This window comes from Mobula birostris, chromosome 24, assembly GCF_030028105.1.
Source record: "Mobula birostris isolate sMobBir1 chromosome 24, sMobBir1.hap1, whole genome shotgun sequence".
NCBI lineage: Eukaryota > Metazoa > Chordata > Chondrichthyes > Myliobatiformes > Myliobatidae > Mobula > Mobula birostris.
The window spans coordinates 26208530-26231592 of NC_092393.1; the positions used below are offsets into that span (position 1 = coordinate 26208530).

Sequence of the window (23063 nt, forward strand, 5' to 3'; positions counted from 1 at the left end):
GTCCCAGCTAAACAAAGCTTCATTTTTAAAATTTAATTCTTATATATACTGTAATGTTTTATGATCTATGTTTTAAATTTCTGCATTTAATCCCTTCTTGGTTTCTCCTCTGCCTGTCTTTCAAATCTTTACCCTTGAATTGCACCACTCTGCTTTGTAAAAATGATTACTTACCAAACTGTACAACTCCAAAGCCATATTTAAGTTTGCTGATAACACCAATGTCACTGGCCAGATCAAAGGTGATGACAAATCAGCATATAGGAGAGAGACTGAAAATCTGGCTGAGTGGTGCCACAACAACAGCCTTTCACTCAATGTCAGCAAGACCAAGGATCTGATTATTGACTTCAGGAGAGGGAAACCAGAGGTCCGTGAGCCAGTTCTCATCAGAGAGTCATCAACTTAAATTCTTCGATGTAATCATTTCAGAGGACCTGTTCTGGACCCAGCATGTAAGTACAATTACAAAGAGAGCACGGCAACACCCCTACTTCCTTAGAAGTTTGCAAATACTCGGCATGACATCTAAGATCTCTGAGGATCTAACCTGGTCCCAACATATCAATGTAGCTATAATGAAGCCTATGATTTATTAGAAGTTTGAAGAGATTTGGCATGTCAACAAATACACTCAAAAACTTCTATAGTTGTACTGTGGAGAGCATTCTGACAGGCTGCATCATTGTCTGGTATGGAGGGGCTACTGCACAGGACCGAAAGAAGCTGCAGAAGGTTGTAAACGTAGTCAGGACATTCTTTAGGGAATAGTGTCTCAGAAAGGCTGCATCCATTATTAAGGACCTCCAGCACTCAGGGCATGCCTTTTTCTCACTGTTACCATCAGGTAAGGAAAGGTACGACGCATCCAGAGTTTCTCTGATTGGCAGACGATTTCCCTCCACACCTCTCTGAGGTAGTGGGGAACCATGTACGAGACAAGTTACAGCAGTGGTTTGCCATTGCCTTCTGCCAGGTGAGATTCCAAAGAGATCACCAGCTCATAACCCAGCACGGATAGAAAGCGTGCAGGGGAGCCGGATGGATTTGAACTGAGGACCTTTTGTCCTGAAGTCCGATGCTTATGCCACTAGGCCACCAGCCGGGTCCTATATGAGGTAGGAGGCACAAAAGCCTGAAGGCACACACTCATTGATTCAGGAACAGCTTCTTCCCCTCTGCCATCTGATTCCTAAAGGGACATTGAAGCTTTGGACACTATCTCACTTTCTTTTTAATATACGGTACTTCTGTTCTTGCACATTTTTTAAAATATCCATTCAATATATGTAATTGATTTACTTGTTTGTTTATTATTATTGTTTTATTTTATTTATTATATTTTTCTCTCTGCTAGATTTATATTGCATTGAACTGTTGCTGCTAAGTTAACAAATTTCACCTCACATGCCGATGATAATAAACCTGATTCTGAAAACTTGTACAAATGTCTTTAGATGTGTGGTGGAGAGTGTATTGACTGGTTGCATCACAGCTTGGTGTGAAAACACCAATACCTTTGAATGGAATATCCTACAAAAAGTAGTGGATATAACCCACCTACCACCACACCAGCCTCCAGGTCCAGCATATTATTCTCCGTAACTTCTGCCACCTCCAACGGGATCCCACCACTAAGCACATCTTTCCCTCCCCCCCCCCTGCTTTCCGCAGGGATCGCTCCCTACGCGACTCCCTTGTCCATTCGTCCTGTCCATCCCTCCCCACTGATCTCCCTCCTGGCACTTATCCTTGTAAGCGGAACAAGTGCTACACATGCCTTTACACTTCCTCCCTTACCACCATTCAGGGCCCCAGATAGTCCTTCCAGGTGTGGCAACACTTCACCTGTGAGTCGGCTGGGGTAATATACTGCGTCTGGTGCTCCTGATATGGCCTTCTATATATTGGCGAGACCCGACGCAGACTGGGAGACCGCTTTGCTGAACACTTACGCTCTGTCCGCCAGAGAAAGCAGGATCTCCCAGTGGCCACACATTTTAATTCCACATCCCATTCCCATTCTGACATGTCTATCCACGGCCTCCTCTACTGTAAAGATGAAGCCACACTCAGGTTGGAGGAACAACACCTTATATTCCGTCTGGGTAGCTTCCAACCTGATGGCATGAACATCAACTTCTCTAACTTCCGCTAATGCCCGACCTCCCCCTTGTACCCCATCCGTTATTTATTTTTATACACACATTCTTTCTCTCTCTCTCCTTTTTCTCCCTCTGTCCCTCTGACTATACCCTTTGCCCATCCTCTGGGTCCCCCCGCCTTGTCTTTCTCCCCAGACCTCCTGTCCCATGATCCTCTCCTATCCCCTTTGACAATCACCTGCCCAGCTCTTGGCTCCATCCCTCCCCCTCCTGTCTTCTCCTATCATTTTGGATCTCCCCCTCCCCCTCCCACTTTCAAATCTCTTACTAGCTCTTCCTTCAGTTAGTCCTGACGAAGGGGCTCGGCCTGAAACGTCGACTGTACCTCTTCCTACAGATGCTGCCTGGCCTGCTGCGTTCACCAGCAACTTTGATGTGTGGTGCATGGATATAACCCATTTCCCCTCCCCGCCACTGAGCCCATCTACATGGAGTTCTGTCGCAGGAAAGCAGCATCCATCATCAGGGATCCCAATCATCCAGGTCATGCTCTCTTCTCACTGCTGCCATCAGGAGGCCTCAGGTCTCTCATCACCAGGTTCAGGAACAGCCATTATCCTACACCCATCAGGCTCTTGAACCGGGGGGACAGCTTCACTTAACTTCACTCATCCCATCACTGAACTGTTCCCACAACTAATGGGCCCACTTCCTAGGACTCTTCATCTCACGTGCTCGACAGTTATTACTTCTTTGTTTATTATTTTTTCCTTTTGTATTTGCACAGTTTTTGGTCTTTTGCACAGTGGTTGTTTGTCTGTGCTGTTGGGTGCGTCTTTCATTGATTCTATTGTGGTTCTCGGATTTACTGAGTATGTCTGCAAGAAAACATCTCCGGGTTATACAGTATATGGTGACATATATGTACTTTGATAATATATCTACTTGGAACCTTGGTCATTTTAATGAAATAATTGCATGAGCACATAAATTGCTCATTACAGTTCCTCCAGAATGTTGTCCAATAATTATCAGCTTAACTATCCTTTTGACAACAGAATAATTGTTAATAATAAGCAATCAACATCTCCAGCTCAGAATGTAAGCAATTTACAACTTGAAGTATGATTCCTTCTGTCTTTTCCTTTCGATTATTTCTTATTTTCTCTTCAAGTCCATACTTTCTTACACTCTGAACTCTATTTGGCACTAAATTCAGGCAGTCTAATTTATCTTTCATTTCAATTTTTCCTCTGCTTTTCCTACTGTTCTATAATGTGGAAAGTTTACTTGCCAGGATGTGATGTGAGATGCAATGAGATACCAAGCTTCAGCAAACTAAAGAGGTGTTATTAAAGATATGCAATAGCTAGCTGCTAACAGAACTTAATCTTGCCTTTGAATTTGTCAGAAGTTGAGCCAGTTAGAGAAAGCCATCCATGTGTTTCTTTCATGCAAAGGAAATTGGGCTCTAGGCAAGTGAAGTTGGACTACGGACATAGGGAACCATGGGATTATTTGATGATGTGTTCTTTACAATGTAGATACCATAGACTGTATAACACAATTTATAGCCTGGAACGTGTTCAGTTTAGGGCTAATGTCTTGAAAAAGTTTTACTTACATTTAACACATAAAAACATAGCTAGGTAACTTAGTTTCCAGGGTTTTCTCCACTATTTCAATATAATCACAGGTGATCCTTTACCTCTCATTCACTTTTCCACCTGATCCTCTTTATCCCTTTATTGTGAAAAGGCTGAATGATCTCAAGCTTAAAGATATTCAATGACTTAGCGCCCACATCCCTCAGTGGCATGGAATTGCTCAGATTTGTAACTCTGATGAATGAAATGTCTTCACCTTAGTCCACAGAGACACTTTATAACTTATTCTAAGCTGTCAGAGCTCTCAAGCCTGTTAACATCTATCTCGTCAAACACAATTGTATGTTTCTATTGTTACGTACCCCGTAACTGGGTTGCCAAACCAGCAGAAATGGACCACTCAGTTGGAGTCTGGATTACTAGAACTAAGAAAGTTTTATTAAAGAAACAAGCGACACAATACTCTAATCAAAAGGATAATAAATGCAATAGTTCAGCAATGATAAACACGCATGTACACAGAATTAGGATAACAGGATCAATCAAGCTCTATCGTCGTCTAGGGGTAAATGACCAGTTTCAAAGTGACGCAAAGTTCAGTTCAATTTAGTTCAGTTCAGTTCACAGTAATCACTGCCGTGGGAGATGGACAGTGGGAGGACAGTGGATGGACAGAGAAAGAGCAAAACGAATGAATATTCAAACGGCTTCCACACAGACCTTCGATATTCTTCGCAGTCAGCTTTCGGGCGAGCCCCTTGTGATGTCTTCTGAGGTCACCGACTGTGACCCCTCCATTTCCAGATACGATCATTTCTCTGCAGTGGCACCCAGGCAAGGGCAGACACACACACCAGGTTCCTGCCGATCGTGCCTTTCCACCCTGTGCGTCTATGGCTTGGTCCCGCGACTAGCCTTCCAAAACTTCCCACCAACTTGTGGGAGACGCACCGCTTCCAGGGTCTCGTTACCTCGGGGTGTCGTGTGTGTCTTGCTTTAGCGAACCTGTCCCTTTTTATCCTCCTGCTGGGGTATTGCCTGTCCATCACTTCAAACAGTTCAGGGTTCAAAGGGGGAGCCGAGCTTGACAGCTCTCCTTCCATTAAACTCTCCCGTCCCTTCATTAACATCTCCAAATGCTGCTCCATTGTTTTCCTTATCTCTCTTTCTCCTGAAGACAGGTGGCAGACCAACTGCTGATCCCACTGGTGCCAGCACAGGCCAGCTAACATCTTAAACTATGTGTATTCTCGTCACACTATGAGATCACTCTATTCTACTAAACCTATGAGCATATACTCTAATACTATTGAATGTCTCTCCTTAGGACAACCAATTCATTCCAGAAACCAATCACACATTACTGAGAGTAAGACACTTGGAATGATAAAATAGTAAATACTCTGTGTAATGGGAAATTTTTATCACATCTGTCACATAACAAGAGCTCTCTCATTTCTTCAAATTGTCAAAATGCTCATTCACATCTGTCCCATTAACAGAACAAAGTTTATTGAAAACAAGACCATATTACCAAGGGCATAGAAAACTTGCTATAAAAATAATAGACAGGGAAATGAAGATGGGGAGGGGATGGTTTCTCATTAAGAAATATGATAGCAGAACAACAAGAAAATAATTCTGGTCACAAGTCTCAAGAAAAATGGCAGAGGTAAAGAGCATTCATTATCTAAACTTGTCGTGATATTAAAGTCTGGCCATGGTCCAGTGACAGTACTTTTGCCTCTATTTTATGTATAATCGCTGAACCATCAGGACATAATTTAGGGCAATACTTCAATGCCAATCTGATGGAACTCTTGCTTCACTGAAACAACGCATGATATGATTGTACTTGTTTTCCCAGCTGGCTGTAAAATAACCCCAGACACACTCAATTGAATTGAATTGACTTTATTTCTTACATCCTTCACATACATGAGGAGTAAAAATCTTTACATTATGTCTCTGTCTGAATGTGCAATGTGCAAATTATAGTAACTTGTAATATATAGTATGTACAGTAAGTTATATAACAGCCAATATAACTTAGAAGTACAATTGTGTCAGCGTGAATTAACCAGTCTGATGGGGTGGTGGAAGAAGCTATCCTGGAGCCTTGGCTTTAACGCTCAGTGAAGAGCAGGGATGTCCTCTGCTGTCTTGGCAGACTTATAGCCCTTAGCTAATATAATTTCAACAAAATACCTGGATTCTATTATTGCTATTGTAGGAGTTCACAGTATAAATTGATGCTTGCATTTCTTACATTACAATTACTGCACTGTACTTAAGACGTACTTCATTAGCTTAAAATGAATCTTAGGGTAGTACAGTATACAGTAATTTATGTGTACTTTGATAACAAATAAGTTTACTTTACTTTTAACTCCTGTTTTAGCAAGGACCTATCACCTGAATAGGTCTCTGGAGGGTGCAATCTCTTTGACTCTTCACATGGCTTGGATCACCTGGACAATAAAAATACCTATGTCACGATACCATTTATTGACTACAGTTCAGCATTTAACAAAATCATTCCTACAGTTCTGATCAGGAGGTTCCAGGAGCTGGGCCTCTGTACCTCCTTCTGCAACTGGATGCTCAACTTCCTAAACTGAAGACCGCGATTTGTGCAGATCTGAAATAACCTTGCCACCTCGCGGACAGTCAACACTGGTGCACCTCAGAGTATGTGCTTAGCTCATGCTTTACTCTCTCTACACCCATGCCATTGTTACGTACACGCAACCCTGGGGAAAATACTGGTTACATGCACGCAACACTGTAAAAGTATCAGCAGCAATAGAACACACCTGGAGTCTGTTTTTAATGTTAAAATCCACTATCTTTATTAGTGACTACTAAATATAGTAGCTTAACCCGGTGATCAAAAGTTAGCAGTGTTATGCATATATATGTGTATAGATGAAGTTCCCAAACTTATTCAAGCTCAGGTGGCAAGAGTTAAAGTCTTACGATGGTATGTAAGAAATTTCAGTTCAATCCTCAGGTTAATTAATGCAAGATATTTGTAATCCAAAGGCAAATGTTGTGAGAAGGCAATTACTTTGATATTCCACAGATTCCATGACAGCAATATAAAATAACAATAGCAGTAGGTTTTATCTCCGAAGTTGTTCCATTCCACACACGAAGTATCACCGACAGTGATCTTCAACGAATATCCTTTCAACACAAGTGGTAGCACACCCGAATTCAGCTACGGGACATCCCAAATTGGTGGCCACAGGATACTCAAACAGAATTTACATATAGGTTATCACCAACAGTAGCCTATCACAAAGGGGACCCTCTTCCAGGGAAAACTACCACCCAGGCAAGTGTAGACACACCAGTACATTCCACAAGGTTACCCCAACTACACAACATGATAGCCACTTATCCAGTTCCACGACATACGAAATAACTCCAACAGTGATTTGCCACAGGGGTGCCTTCTTCAGTGAACTACCACACCCAGACAAAGGGTAAATACATGCACGTGGTATTCACAAAGGTTTTCTCCTCACCAGAGAACCCACTCCTGTGGATTAACTAAGTGACAATCACACTTTCAGATTCGAATGGAATCAAACTCACCCTTACAGGCTACTTAGAAGAGAGTCCAAACAGTGATCTCCTTATCACTAGGTTTCTTCTGTTTCAAACCTTTCTCTCCCTTCCTCTTCCTCTGCAAACTTCTTCTAGTTGCAGTACTTTGTGAGAGTCATTTATCAATACTCTGGATCGATCTCAACTCACCCCTTTTGGGCGACTGAAAGTTTAAACCAGCAACCCCACTCACTGGTGTCTTTCATTGATCGAAACCATCTAGACTCTGAGCATGTGTCTCTCTATGTGTGTCTGTGACAGGATCATCTGACCTTGCTTATTCAAAACAAGCCGCAAGAAACCATAAACATTCATTGTCCATCAAACAATTCCATCATAGTAACCAAGCAATTTTGTAGTCAGTAGAAATCCAACAGTGTCCAAAAGTCAGTCTCATTCTCTCAGTGTTTTAAAGTGACAGCCCACAGAAAAAATGAACCCTAGAGGTATATAACACCATCCATAAATTTGCTGACGATACAACTACTGTTGGAAGATTTTCAGATAATGACGAGAAGGCGTACAGGAGTCAGATATATCAACTAGTTGAGTGGTGGCACAGCAACGACCAAAGAACTAATTATGGACTTCAGAAAGGGTAAGATGAGGGAACACACAACCGTCCTCAAAGAGGGATCAGAAGTGGAGAGAGTGAGCAATTTCAAGTTGCTGGGTGTCAATATCTCTGAAAACCTAACTTGGACCCAACATGTCGATGCAGCTACAAAGAAGGCACGACAGCAGCTATATTTCATTAGGAGTTTGAGGAGATTTGGTACGTGACCAAAGGCAATTGTACCATGGATAGGATTCTAACTGGCTGCATCACCATCTGGTAAGGTGGGGGAGGGGCTACTACGCAGGATTGAAATAAGCTGCAGGGAGTTGCAAATTTAGTCAGCTCAATCAAGGGCACTGCCCTCTGTAGTACCCAGGTCATCTTCAAGGCGTGATGCCTCAAGAAGGCGGCGTCCATCATTAAGGACCCCACCCCTCACCCCATCACCTAGATCATGCCTTGTTCTCAATGTTACCACCAGGGAGGAGGTACAGAAGCTTGAAGGTACACACTCATCAATTCAGGAACAGCTTCTTTCCCTCTGCCAACTAATTTCTGAATGGGCATTGAACTCATCAACACAACCTCACTACTTTTTTGTTTCTATTTTTGTACTACTTACTTAATTTAACTACTTAATACATATATACTTACTGTAATTCATGTTTTTTTCTATTATTACGTATTGTACTGTATTGCTGCCGCAAAGACGAATTTCATGACATATGCCAGTGATATTAAACCTGTTTCTGATCCTGACTTTATTTTGGGAGACTGGAGCTCCTACTGGCTTTTCTCATTTAGTAACATGGTACTTTTTATTTGAATATAATGAAAGATTTACATTTGACAAGAGCTGTGGTTTATGATCAAACACCACCATCATTCATCTAATTGAAGATCTTATCCGTAGTCATTTGTTTTCTATGAAATTAAATTTGAGAGGTCTATGGTAGTGTGATCTCACGTTGAAAGGGTTCATAGCCTTTTGTCATTTTCCATAAACTGCTGCCACTGAAGAGGAGGAGTAAATGTGCACAGTGTGAATACGAAATGGTGCTTGAAACCAACTAAGCAACTATTGAGTTTTATTAAGCAATGCAAAAACTACTACATTCAACTGAGAATGAACCAGTAGTAGCAGTGACCTGAATATTTACAGCAGTTTTGGTGGAGTATGTTATTTGAAACTAGAAATTATTGAATCTATTTGGAAATACAATACTGTGCAAAAGTCTTAGGAACACATATATAGCTAGGCTGCCTGAGACTTTTGCACAAAACTATGCTCATCAACGTGGAGCAGAGAGCAAGTTTGTAAATCTAGTGGGAGCAAAGGATGTTGGGAATGGTGATAATGGAGCATAGTGGGAAGGGTGTGGGACAGGTGGCAAAGAAGGAGTACCAGAGGCAGGGGCTGGCACAGATTCAGAGACACCCAGCCCTGAGACAGCAGGCAAGGTCTCACTGGTGCTTCCTGCTCCCTCCCCTCCCCCTGCCCCTGTTCCCAACCATGATTCCTTTCTCCCTGTCCCCTTCGCACTTTCAGTCCACAGCACAGACTCTTCAGATTCAGATTTATCATCACTCATATGTCATAAAATTTGCTTTTTTTTGAGGCAGTAGTACAATACACTACATCAAATTACTACAATACTGTGCAAAATTCTTAGGCTCCATAGCTATATATATATGACTTTTGCACAATACTGTATGCTCTTCTGTTTGTCAGCTTACTCCTTCATTCTAGCTACTTCTGTAATCAGAAATAAATGGCAAAGAAATTGCTATCTTTCACACAAAAACCTTTTGAATATAGTCCTTCGATGTCTGCTGTTATACCATAACTTTTTTCTTCGCAATGTGCTACTTAATTTGAAAAGAATGTGTAAAACAATTACGAAAAATTCCAGCAAGATAAACACATTAGGCACAAATTTTCTAAGGTATGTATGAAATGCATTACTGCTTTATAATTTACATATTTGAAGAAGCAGCTCTTTCAAAAGACAGAAAACATCAACAAATGTCGGTCAGAAATGGAATTTTATCAGGAGATCTCCATTCATTTCCCTCATGTTTAGTCTCAGCTAGACTACCTGTAAACTTTGCAACAATAATTACGTGTACAAAAATAGCTGATTAATTTCACAGATAATAAATATTTCAATTGGATATTGTAAGCAAATACTGCAATTCTAAAACATATCCAATGGTAACAATTTATTAAATATAAAATTGAAATCCATCTAAGATGAAAAAGAAAAATTTAATGCAAAATGATCTACATTTATTGTTATTAAAGTATATTTTGCCACCACACATCTCTATCTATAACATATAGATTAGTTTATAATACAATGTTGTGGATAGTGGAAATCTGAAAGAAAGCAGAAATGCTGTCAGTTGACAGCTGAAGAAAGAAAATGGTGACGGAAGATCATCAATCTGTTTTTCTCTGCCTAACTACCACCTGACATGCTGAGTATTTACTCACCCAAGAGATTCTGCCGATGCTGAAAATCCAGAGCAACGCACAAAATGCTGGAGAAACTCATCAGCTCAGGAGGAGAATGAACAGCTGACATTTCAGGCCAAGCCCCTTCATCAGCACTGGAGAGGAAGAGGGAATAAGCCAGAAAAAGAAGGTTGAGGGAGGGAATAGTGTAAAAGCTGGCGGGTGATAGGTGAAAGCAAGTCGGGGGAAGACGGGTGGGTAGGGGAGAGAAGGATGAACTGAGAAGCTGGGAGGTGATAGGTGGAAAAGATAAAGGGCTGAAGAAAGAATCTGACAAGAGAGGAGACTGGACCATGGTAGAAAGGGAAGGAGGAGGGGTACCAAAGGGAGGAAAGGGAGGTGATGGGCAGGTGAGGAGAAGGGAAGGGGTAAAAAGAAGGTAGAATGGGGAATGGAAATGGGAGGGGGGGTTGAAATTACCAGAAGTTAGGGAAATCAATGTTCATGCCATCAAATTTGAAGCTACTAAAGCAGAATATGAGGTATTGTTCCTTCAGCCTGAGAGTGGCCTCATTACAGCAGTAGAGGAAGACATGGATCAACATGTTGGAACAGGAATGGAAAGTGGAATTAAAATGGATGGTCACCAGGAAATCTCCACAACTTCAGCCATCAACAAGCTCCTACTACTAATCACATCTTTCCCTCCCCTGTCTCTCTGCTTTCCACAGGGATCGTTTTCTCCGTGACTCCCTTGTCCACGAGTCACTCCCCAAAGGACTCCCTCCTGACAATTATCTCTGCAAGAGGACAAGGGCTAGATCTACCCCACACCTCCTCCCTCGCTACCATTCAGGGCTCCAGACAGTCCTTCCAGGAGAGGAAATATTTCACCTGCGAGCCTGTTGTCATCTACTGCATCTGGTGCTCCTGGTGCAATATAGGTTTGGAGACCTCTTCATTGAGCGCCCTTGATTTGTCTACCACACATTTCAATTCCACTTCCCATTCCTGTTCGGACATGTCAATCCATGTTCTCCTCTGTTGCCACAATGAGACCACTCACAGGTGGAAGAGTAACATCTGATAATCCACCTGGCTAGTCGCCAATCTAACAGCACAAACATTGATTTCTCTAACCTGAATACTTTTGCCCTCTTCCTTCTCACTCTTCTATCTTTTCCATTCTCCATTCTGCCCCTGTTTTAACCCCTTCCGTTCTCCATCACGTCCCTTTGGTGAGCCTTGTCCTTCCTTTTCTCCCATGACCGATCAGATTCTTTCTTCTTCAGCCCTTAACCTTTTCCACCTTCTTACTTTCTCTTTTCGGACCAACCACCAACCTTCCCCTCACCTAGCTTCACCTATCACCCACCAGCTTGTACGCCTTCTCCTCCCCCACCTTCTTATTCTGGCTTTTATCCCACGTCCTTTCCAGTCCCGATGAATAGTCTCAGCCCAAAATGTTGACTATTTATTCCCCTCCATATACATTGCCTGACCTGCTGTGTCCCTCCAGCATTGCACTGAGTATTTACTGTTCTATAATTCCAAATGTACAACTTAATATCCACGTATTACTTTAATAGAAATTTAAAGGCTCTTCAGATTTACTGGCCTTACAATTGTTTCATTCTTGGTTAGAAGCTCACAGCTGGAAGCAGTTTTATCATGTTCTGAAACTTTTATCGAGTATTGATTACAACAGATTACTTACTTGAAGTAGTTCAGGTAATTTGAGACTTTACTTTTTATATGCTTTGTGTCTCTGATATTTTGAACAAGCTAAACTGGTTAGGAAGCTCCTTATACCCAGCTCCAATACCACCTTTCATATGGCATTGTGTCAGATCTGTCAAATGAGTAATATTTTTCCAATGGCAGGCAACCAAAGTGAGCCAAAGGTGACAATGCATTTATAATATCTCACTTGTTTAGCTAGGTGTATATTACCTCTATAAATAGAGTTTATAGAACGGGACACAATATGGTGAAGTGGGGTTTAAAGACCAGCGAATCCTGTGAGTGTGGCGAAAGGGTGCAGAACATTGAACACGTTCTGCGCACCTGCCCACTCTCACCTGATTTAGCTGACACTGACCTGCTCAGCATCAACCAAACAACACTAGAGTGGCTGGCTGTCTGGTGTGACAAGCTATGATGATGACCTCTATAAATCCTTGCAAATGATACAATTTATTCAAATCCATTGATTACTCAGTCATTGGTTCAAGAATCAGACTGACAGTAAGGAGCAAAACGAGATGGTTGAATGAAGCTTAAGAGTTAAGTTTAAGAAAATCTTCTTGCAGTTCCAATTTATTTCTCTGTTTTTTAATTTCTTCTTTCATCGCTGAACCATGATTTCTCACTGAATTCATTTTATTAGCAACCCCCTTATATGTTTTTAATACATTATCATTCAATGGATATCTTACCCAAACGTTTTATGGCCCAACGTACATGCTAAGATCAGTATAAACCACATCACCGCAGAATTAAACCATTAAAGAGTATATATTTCTTTCCGTGGTTTAGATGTTGAGTACAGATATTTGAAGGGAGGGAAGAGATTGGGATTATTTGCCCCCTAGCAAAGAAAGCTGACAGATTGATAAAATTCTGAGGATGCCGATGGGTAGATAGTTAGTCTTTTCTCCCGGGTAGGGGAGTCTACAACTAAAGAGTTTAAGGTGAAAGGAGAAATATTTAAGGGCGATCTGAAGGGTAGGTTTTTCAACAGAGAAGGCATTGGGTATATGAAATGAGTTGTCAAAGGAGGTGGTAGAGGCAGGTATAAAACCAACTTTAAAAAAATGTACAGGTGCATGGAAAGATTTCAAAGGATATGGGCCTAACATGGGCAAATTTGATTAACTTAGATTCCGTTAGACCATAAGATACAGGAGCCGAATTCGGCCATTTAGTCCATCGAGTCTGCCCCGCCATTTTATCATTGCTGATCCATTTCCCCTCTTAGCCCCAATCACCTGCCTTCTCCCTGTATCCCTTCATGCCCTGACTAATCAAGAATCTATCAGCCTCTGCCTAATATATACCCAATGACTTGACCTTCACAGCCACTTGTGGTAATGAATTCCACAGATTCACCACTCTCTGGCTAAAGAAATTCCTCCTCATCATTCTAAGAGGACATCTCTCTATTCTGAGGCTGTGTTCTCTGGTCTTAGACTTCCCTACCATTGGAAATATCCTCTCCACATCAATTCTACTGAAGCCTTTCAACATTTGATAGGTTTCAATGAGGTCACCCCTCATTCTTTTACATTCCAGTGAGTACAGGCCCAGAGCCATCAAACGCTTTTCATATGACAAGCTTTTCAATCCCAGAATCATTTTTTTGTACCTCCTTTGAATGTCATCAAATCCTTTCTTAGGTAAGGAGCCCGATATTGCTCACAATACTTCAAATGAGGCCTCACTAGTACTTTATAAAGCTTCAAAATTGCATCCTTGCTTTTACATTCTAGTCCTCTTGAAATGAATGCTAAAATCGCATTTGCCTTCTTCACCACGGACTCAACCTACAGATTAACCTTTAGGTAATCCTGTACATGGACCCCCAGATCCCTTGGTAAGCATGGATAACTTGGGCCAAGGGTCCCTTTCCATGTTATATACCTTTATTAGTCTCTGAACTGAAAGCTTCAATTTATTATCCAAGTATTAGTTTTCTATGTAGCCTCAATGTTTTCAATTAAATAAACTTTTGTAAATTTAGAAACAATGAGGTTTATAGAGAAACAGACAATGAGGTTATATGACATTTCTATATTTATAACTGAGGAAATAGATATGAGCTTGTGTATACATGCAAGGGGAATATGAAGAACAATGTGGGCATTCAATAACATGGCATAAATTGCAGAGCCAAATTTTTTTCTCTTGCTAAATAGTTTTGTTGGTTCTAGGTGGATTATTAAACTGGATTTACATGGTAATAGTGCTCCATTGAATAACTTTGCCTGAAACTGTAACAGATATGCTCCTCTTCCAGTTTCATGTTTGGCACTTTCACAATAATGGCACAGTTGAGCTGTGGTCACTAATAAGGCAATAAGCTGTGTCTTGCTGCTTCTGTGAGGCCAAGAATTTTGGCAGCTCCACTATTGAGCTAATTGGCAGACCAAGCACTTGGGAAATGTCTAGAATTTAATGCAAAACTGGAGAGACTGGAGGGAAAGGAATGTTGGGTGGTTGATGGAACAGATCAGACAGATGTAAGTAGTATGGGGAGTAGGAGCTCTCAAGTGGGCTGGAAATAGGCTAATTTGTAAGGTCACAATAACTATTTCTAATGCTCCAGAAGGCATAAATATAAAACTGAAAATTTTCAGAGCATTTTTGAGTACTGTAGTCCCTGCATGTTCTGTGAATATTCAAGGTTGAATAAAAGACAATGCTCAATCTATTTCATATCAGAGTTTGATTAGCAGAATACCAATATCCCAGATTTACAGATATAAACAGTTTTCACCCCCTTTGAGTGATAGATAATTAATCCATTTATAATCCCAAATGAACATCTACAATATTGAACGGGTTGCTGAAGTGCCCTTTGTCAATGTTATATTGTACTTTTTCTCAGTTGATATTATCAAAACAAGAAATTATATCTTCCCAATCAGTAAAAAATGTGACTTAAGTGTTACATTCCTGTTCAGATCTCCGGACAGTAAGCCAGTAAACTCACCTAGAACTTAATGATATCCTATTCCCTACTAGACATCAGAGACAAACAGTAGGAGCATTCAGGTTGACAGAGTGAAGAATGGACTGATTGGTAATTACAGCTCCTGAAGAAAGGTAATTTCTGAACCTCTGCTATCAGAACAAAATTATTTTTTGCCAACTTTACTAACTAATGAGAATGAATTGAATAATGGAGGAATTGGAAAAAATGTAGCAAATCTACCTTGGTTACATCATAAATACGAGGAAATCTGCAGATGCTGGAATTTCAAGCAGCACACATAAAAGTTGCTAGTGAATGCAACAGGCCAAGCAGCATCTATAGGAAGAGGTACAGTCGAAGTTTCAGGCCGAGACCCTTCGTCAGGACTAACTGAAAGAAGAGCTAGTAAAAGATTTGAAAGCGGGAGGGGGAGATGGAGCCAAGAGCTGGACAGTTGATTGGCAAAAGGGATATGAGAGGATCATGGGACAGGAGGCCTAGAGAGAAAGAAAAGGGGGGGGGCCTCCTCTACTGTAAAGATGAAGCCACACTCAGGTTGGAGAAACAACACCTTATATTCCGTCTGGGTAGCCTCCAACCTGATGGCATGAACATTGACTTCTCAAACTTCCGCTAATGCCCCACCTCCGCCTCGTACCCCATCCATTACTTATTTATATACACACATTCTTTTTCTCTCTCTCCTTTTTCTCCCTCTGTCCCCCTCACTATACCCCTTGCCCATCCTCTGGTTTTTCCCCCCCTCCACCTTTTCTTTCTCCTTAGGCCTCCTGTCCCATGATCCTCTCATATCCCTTTTGCCTATCACCTGTCCAGCTCTTCGCTCCATCCCCCCCCACCCGTCTTCTCCTATCATTTCGGATCTCCCCCTCCGCCTCCCATTTTCAAATCTCTTACTAGCTCTTTTTCAGTTGGTCCTGCCGAAGGGTCTCGGCCCGAAACGTCGACTGTACCTCTTCCTAGAGATGCTGCCTGGCCTGCTGCGTTCACCAGCAACTTTGATGTGTGTTGCTTGGTTACACCATACTTGGAACGTTGTGTATGATTCTAGTCAATGTTATAAAAAGAGTGCACAAGGAGGAAAAAGGTGCCAAAAAATATCTTTCCAAATGAGAGAGAGAGAGAGAGAGAGAGAGAGAGAGAGAGAGAGAGAGGGAGGGAGGGAGGGGGGGAGGGACAGATCATAACAAGGTTTACATTAATTTGACATGGAATATTCTAGTCATAGTCTATGCCTGAGAAACTACATCAGGACGTGCATTTCATTTGCAGGTTGATTCCACCAGGTCATCTTATTCGGCTGCCTAGACACTGCCCACACAGATGCTGCGTCCTCTGGGAAGTCTTTTGGAGCAGTCTAAGCTTGGGGATTATCTAATCACTCAAATCTATTTTTTACTTTTTCATCAACATGGAATAATGTTCTGCATTCCTCTTCAATGTTGCTAGGATTCCCCTTTAACACTCATGCATTATGTTTACCAAGTGCAGAATTTAGAGAAGTGAAGCATGGTCTGATTACCCCTCTGGAGTACCAAGCTGAATAAATAAATCAATTCAAAATGGGGTGAAAACAATGGTTGTTTTTTGATAATACAAAACTTATGGAGGGGCCTTTAGACGGATTGAAGATACCCTTATCCAAAAAGCTAAGATCATATGATAAGACCCTGTTAAGATAAATCTTAACAGAGTCAATAGAATGAAGATTGACTACTATACCGGAATCCAATGTTAAAATCCCTCACTCAGAGGAACCGTTTTTAATTTATTTTCAGCCCACCATCATGAACAGATTGAAATCCAGAAATGTAACCACAATGCGACTGAGGTATGTTCATAGCAACGTGTCGCTGAGCAGTGGTCTCGGTCAAGCTAGTGGCTCAGGCTTAATTGTTTTTTTAGGTTTGGAGGGAAATTAGGCATCTAGTTAGCTTTAGGGACAGGAATGTGGGGGAATTAGACATCAGGATGGAGTCTAGGCCTTTGCTCCATGTTTGAAGGCCGGTGACATGGACCTGTAACGAAGGACAACCATGGACAGACGTGAGGCCGGGAAGTGCTGTGGACAAAGACCAGAGAGGATGAGGGTTGGTGACCCCTCCTGTCCCCAAGTCAGCGAGCCCCCCAGGTAGCGGGTCCTACAATCAGGGATCCATATAGGCATGAGGTGTGACTGCTGTACGCTCAGGTATCTGAGTCAGTGAGTCTGGAATCCAAGGCTTGGTGTTCGGTGACTCTTCATCAGTGAGTCCTGGGATCAATACCGAAGGTTGAAATCCGAAGGTCGAGTGAAACTCCGGAAGTTGAGCTGCGATGGCTGAGGTCCTGGGTCTGTGAATCCACTGTTGAACTTGGACACTTGATATCTGCAAGTCCACTGGAGGCTGGAAACCCAGACACAGTGTTGAAGGATTGTCTATGAATATGAGTGGGTGGGAATGAGGAAAGGAGCTTGTCTAGTGTCGTTGTTTTGTTGCTGTTGTGCTCTTGTGATTATTGTGAACACTCTATGTTGGTGTCGGAATGTGTGGTGGCTCTCGGGTGCAGCCCTGAACACATCCTTAGGTTGTGTTGGTGTTTAACGCAAACGCCACATTTCACTCAACGTTACAATGTACACTTCATAAATAAATGAATCTGAATCCGGTTATTATTATACCTGTGCCCAGAGGTACACGTTTACATACCACCACAGCAATTGTAGAATTTCATTGCAAGCTAATAAATCAGTAATTGTGATCATGAAACTGACAAATCTTTTAAAAAATATCTAGTGCATTCACGGCGTATGCGGCAAATAAATTCTTCTCATCCTTCCAGTCGATTTTAACTTCTTATTGGCCAGCAGTGGTAGAGTTAGAAAGACTAATTTCATGCAATCAGATGATAAATTTAAGCAACAATTTATGGAAGCATTAAGAAAAGGAACATCAGGCATCAAGCCTGTTCTGCTGTTTAATGTGGTCATGAGTGTCATTCAAATTCAGTCCTTCTTCATTCTCTCCATTTCATAAACACAAGAAATTCTGCAGATGTTGGAAGTCCAAAGCAACACATAAAATGCAACACATATACAACTCAGCAGGCATCTTCCCCCTTCTTTTTTAGTTCTGAAGAAGGGTCTCGGCCTGAAACATTGACCGTCTATTCATTTCCATAGATGCTGCCTAACCTGCTGGGTTTACCCAGCATCTTGTGTGTGTTTGTCTCCATATCCCTTGATTCTATGAGCTCTAAGAGCTAAATCCAACTCAGTGAACATTGTGACTTGGTCTTCATTGCCCCTCCTCATCCATATACTTTTCCAAAGTATCCTTAAATATTGCAATTAAACCAGCAGCTGCCACTTCAGACACAAACAAAAGGAAATCTGCAGATGCTGGAAATCAAAGTACACACACAAAATGCTGAAGGAACTCGGCAGGCCAGGCTGCATCTATGGAAAAGGGTGAACAGTAGATATTTCAGGCCAACGCCGTTCATCTGGACTGGAAAAAAAGAGATCAGAAGTCAGCGTAAGAAGGTGGGGGAGGGGAGAAGAAGTACAAGGTAGTTGTTGTCGTCATGGCTATCCCTCGAGGTTGAGGATAGTGGTCTTTGTTCTGAAGAAGTGGCCCACAGAGCGAAGACGCCTGTGCATGTGTTTGTTTAACGTGTACTTGCTGTTGCACTCCAAGAAGCACACGATACTCCACAAGTCAACCAACTGATTCCAATGGCATGGAAACCACAACGATTCAGGCTGATGGATTTGTTGCAGCCTTCACCTGCCTTCACAGCCGTTAAGTTCGAAGTAACTTCATCTGCCTGTTCCACCGTTGAGGTCTTGGTTGGATTGTTCTTTGTCAGGGACCTCACCCTCGACCTTACCGCCATGGGTGACCCTACCAGAAGCATATCTCCAGACGACATTGCTCTCGGGATCACAGGACCACACAAGCTTCTCCACTATGACAAGGTGACAATCCACGGTGAAACCAGAAGAGGGAGAGGGGTGAAGTAAAGAGCTGGGAAGTTGATTGGTGAAAGAGATAAAGGGCTGGGGAAGGGGGGATCTGATAAGAGAGGACAGAAAGCCATGGAAGAAAGGGAAGGGGGAGGAGCACCGGAGGGATGTGATGGACAGGTGAGGAGATAAGGAGAGAGTGGGAAATAGGAATGGGGAATGGGGAATGGTGAAGGGGGGTGGGGTGGACAATTACTTACTGGAAGTTTGAGAAATGAATGGTCGTACCATTAGGTTGAAGGCTACCCAGACGTAGTGTAAGATGTTGCTCCTCCAACCAGAGTGTGGCATCATCGCAGCAGTAGAGGCGGCCATGGACTGACACGTCGATATGGGAATGAAAAGTAAGATTGGATATGGGAATGAAAAGTAGGATTGAAATGGTGACCACCAGGAAATCCCACTTTTTCTGGTAGGTGGAGGGTAGCTGCTCGGCCAAGTGATCTCCCAATTTACGTTGGATCTCACCGATATGCAGGAGGTCACATTGGGTGCACTGGATACAGTAGATGACCCCAACAGTCTCACCGATGAAGCGTCGCCTCACCTGGAAGAACTGTTTGGGGCCCTGAATGGTAGTGAGGGAGGAGGTGTAGGGTCCTGCTGCTTCAATATGCTCTCAGGCCTGGGCTATTTGGCCTGACACTTAATCAGTTAAACATCAGCTCATTCCTCACTCCTGAGCCTGGGCTCTGCTGCCTCAACTATGCCTCGCCTTGGCTCGTATCTGCCGCTTCAGAATCCACTGCAAGTCTGCTCCAGCAACGGTCAAAGGCCTTGCTAACATCCATGTAGAGAACATTCACTGCCTTTCCATCAAATTTCCTGCAACCTCTTCAAACAATTCTATAAGATTGATTAGGCATGACCTACTACACATAAAGCCATATTGATCATCAGGCCCTGTCTATCCAAATACATATCCTGTTTCAGAGAATATCTTCCAATAATTTACCTACTAATGATGTTAGGTTCACCAGCCTATTATTTTCTGGCTTATTCTCAAAGCCTTTCTTGAACAATGGAACAATATTTTCTCCAATTCTTCGACACTTGCCGAAGGATGTTTTAAACATCTCTGCTAAGACCCAAACAATTTCTGCAGAAGTCTTCCACAAGATCCAAGGGGACATTTTGTCAGCCCTTTGGGACTTACCCACCCTAATTTGCCTCGAGATAAGCATCTCCTCCTTTGTAATCCAGATACAGTCCAAAACCTCACTACTCTTTTGCCTCAGTTCTATAGAATCTGTATTTATCTCCAGAGTAAATATAGGTGCAAAAAATCCATTTAAAATCTACCCCATCTCTTTCGGCTCCATGCATAGAATACAATGCTGATTTTCAAGTGGACCAATTTTGTCCCTTGCTAAACCTTTGGACTTAATATATCTGTAGAAGCCCTACGGATTCTCCTTTACCTTGTTTGCTAGAGAAACTTCTTGCCTCTTTTTAACCCTTCTGATTTCCTCCTTAAGTGTTCTCTTACATTTCTTATACTCCACAACTACCTCATTTGTTCCTTCCTGCCTATTCCAGCTATGAACTTCATCTGAACCAGGGCCTCAATATCCTTTAAAAACCAAGGTTTCCTGTTAGCCTTGTCTTTCATTCTAACCGGAACATACAGACATTCAATATTTCATTTTTGAAGGCCTGCTACTTACCAAGCATCCCTTTGCCAGAAGACAAGCCATACATCCCAGATCCTTTCTGATGCCAGCAAAATTGGCCTTTGATTGATCATCATTATTGACCATAAGTGTATTATGATCAATAATGCCCAGTGATCATAATTTTATTAGGATTATCCATAATTATCTTGAAACTAATGAATTATGATCACGAGATGTTCTTCTAACAAACTTCTGTCACCTGCTCTATCTCCTTCCCTAATAGGAAATCTTGTATCACACTCTCTCTATTTGCAACTTCTATATACGATTGAGGAAACCTTCCTGAACACATTTGACAAACTCATACCAATCCAGTTCTTTTACAGTATGTTTACAGTATGGGAGTCTGAGTCAAAATATGGAAAGTTAAAATCACCTACTATCACAACCTTACAGTTCTTGCAAATGTTTGGTATTGCTCGAAAATTTGCTCTTCTAAATCCCACTGACTATTAGGATGCTCACAATATCATCCCATTAATGGGATCTCCTAATCCCATTAGGAGTCCTCAGCTTTGCTTGTTGCTTGGCGGCTGGGGTGGGGTCAAAGCACTCAGCAGAAATGGTACTCAGTGCTCGGTGTCGGAGGGCTGGTCGGAGGCTCGAAGTTTTCGGATGGACTCAGAGTCGGCTGCAGTCGGGTGCTTCCAATGCATCGGCAAGTTTGCGGTGCTTGGAGTTCATGGCAGGGAGAGTTTGTCCCTTCTACCGTCTGCGTGAGATGATGGGGCTATTGGGACTTAAGACTTTTTTTTACCATGTCCATGCTCTGCTCTTTATCAAATTATGGTATTGCTTTGCACTGTTGTAACTATATGTTATGATTATGTGGTTTTGTCAGTTTTAGTCTTGGTTTGCCCTGTGTTTCTGTGATATCTCTCTGGAGGAACATTGTATCATTTCTTAATGCATGCATTTCTAAATGACAATAAACGAGGACTGAGTGTCCTCATAATCTAATCTACCGTGGTCAAACCTTTCTTATTCCTCAGTCCAAACCATATAGCCTCAGTAGATGAGCCCTCCAGACTGTGCTGTCTGAGCACTGCTGTGACATTTTCCCTGACAAGTAATGCCATCCTTCCTCCTTCAATACCTCCCTCTCTATCATGCCTACAACAGAACCCCAGAATACTGAGCTGTCCCTCTTGCAACCAAGTCTCATTGATGGTTAAAGTATCATAATTCCATGCTCTAAACTCACCTGCATTACCTTCAGTACTCCGTGCATTGAAGTAAATGAAAACCAGAACATTAGTTCCACCACGCTCAACCTTTTAGTTCATGTCTTTCTATGCAGGCTTACTTTCCCCACAACCACCCCACCAGCTACCCTGGCACTCTAGTTTCCATCCCCCTGCAACTCTAGTTTTAACACTCCAGAGCAGCACTAGCAAACCACCCCACAAGGATATTTGTCCTCCTCCAGTTCAGATGGAAACCATCCCAATTGTATAGGTCCCACATTCCCTGGAAGAGAGCTCAATGATCCAAGAATCTGAAGGTCTCCTTCCTGCACCATCTCTTTAGCGACATGTTAAACTGTATTTTTAGCCTCCTTTTTCTAGCCTCCCTAGCAAGAGGCATGGGTAGTAGTTCTGAGATCGCCACCTTTGGGATAGTGTCCTTTAATTTGGCACCTAACTCCCTGAATTCACTTTACGCAACCTCCTCACCCTTCCAGCCTATGTCATCGGTACTGATATGGAACACAATCTCTGTGTGCCCCTTCCCCATTAAGAATGCTATGGACTCAATTTAAGTTGTCCCTGACCCTTGAGAAACATATCACCTTGGAACCTTGTTCTTGTCCTGTCTGTTTCCCTAACCAATGAATCCCATATCACCAGTGCTTGTCTCGTCTCCCCCATTCCCTTGTGAGTCACAGAGCCAGAGGTCATTCCCCCTCCCCCACTAGTATCCAAAATGATAGACTTGGAATTGAGTTCTGTCTCCTGAACGTGCTGAATGTCATCCAGCTCCAGTTCATTAATGCAGTGTGTAAGAAGCTGCAGCTGGGTGCACTTCTTGTCAACGTAGTTGTCAAGGACACCGGAGGTCTCCCTGCCTTTCCACATCCCACTAGAGGAGCACTCTGCTGCCTTGGCTGTCATTCCCACTGCTCCAACAGGGAGGGAGGGAGGGAGAAAGGAAGGAGGGAGTAAGGATGGAAAGAAGGAACCTGTGCCTCAGCACTCCACTCTAATCCAGTCCCTTCACACTATTGCCACTCCCACAATGGCTGCTCCAATTAAACCTAACTTTTTATTGGCCCTTGCCTATTAACCCACATGATCTCCAGCTCCACAGAAAATTC

The 23063-nt window shown here is 42.4% G+C and overlaps 1 long non-coding RNA gene across 1 annotated transcript in view; it reads left to right on the plus strand.

Annotated features, from left to right (window-relative positions):
* Positions 1-365: 365 nt before the first annotated feature.
* LOC140187386 (uncharacterized) overlaps positions 366-23063 on the plus strand; it is a 92339-nt gene continuing 69641 nt past the window's right edge. The window contains exon 1 of the long non-coding RNA XR_011883082.1: positions 366-455. This is a non-coding gene — a long non-coding RNA (uncharacterized lncRNA). The remainder of the gene's footprint in view (positions 456-23063) is intronic.